Raw genomic sequence first — 1029 nt, forward strand, 5'->3', positions numbered from 1 at the left:
TGAAATCTGAAGTATAAATAAGAAAAGACCCGCTCAGCCGACAAGATGCTTAGAAATATGATTATCATATTCTTTATCGTCATGACAATGATACTATTGATAACAACAACAAAAGAAGTCGGTAAGTCTCTAGTTCTTTCTAAATGATTTATAAATGATATTAAGTAATAATAAAGAGACCGGCACTATAAATCTTTTTGATAGATATTACATTCATAGCAAGAAAAGTGGTTGTCCTTAAAGGCACTATAATATGCTTCTCTGGCGTTTGCTTTGCTGATGAAGGAAATAGAGGTGGACATTAGAAATACATCACAATCCTCAACACAATGGAATCGCCATCCATCATGATGGTGCTAATTCTCACTGGGCACAAAAGTAATAATTCAGATCGATGGATATCGATATCGATGGCCTCCACGTCCGGCCAGGCATGTTACCGATTTTAGCTTCAGTTCCTTCTGAATTAAAAGAGAAAGGTAATTTGCGTTTCTGATTTTATAAGCTGAAAGAACTGAACAACCAACATTCGTATTTTATACGTAAGCGATCCCCTTTTATGCATATTCTTTCATTAATCTTGTTCATAAAGTCGGTCATTGATTTATATTGTTATTTTCTCACTATTTCTCTACTGTGCCAGAGGGGAAAGATGGAGACTGATTGCGTAAACAAAATACATAATTAATACTCACCTTAAAGACACAGTGACGCGCAGACGCCCGGTGCTTATTCAGTGGTACTTCCCGGTCTGACATAATAGTGCCTATTCACCCCACGCTAGACACCCATGGAGCTAAACCATATGTGGATTTTCTTAGTCATGGCTGCGTTAGTTTCCCCCAGGGCCTCGTCTAGCCCAGGCCAGGGGAAGAGAATCAGTTGTCCTGAAGTAAAATGTGACATCACTTCTTTCTTGACTCGCTACGTCCGCCTTCAAGGATTTAACTGCGTGCACTTCTTACAGGAGCACAATTATGAGGGTGATGTTTTATTATTCATGGCTGTTATTTTTTCGTCTGTTTGCTT

Source organism: Penaeus monodon, chromosome 30, assembly GCF_015228065.2.
Source record: "Penaeus monodon isolate SGIC_2016 chromosome 30, NSTDA_Pmon_1, whole genome shotgun sequence".
NCBI classification, from domain to species: domain Eukaryota; kingdom Metazoa; phylum Arthropoda; class Malacostraca; order Decapoda; family Penaeidae; genus Penaeus; species Penaeus monodon.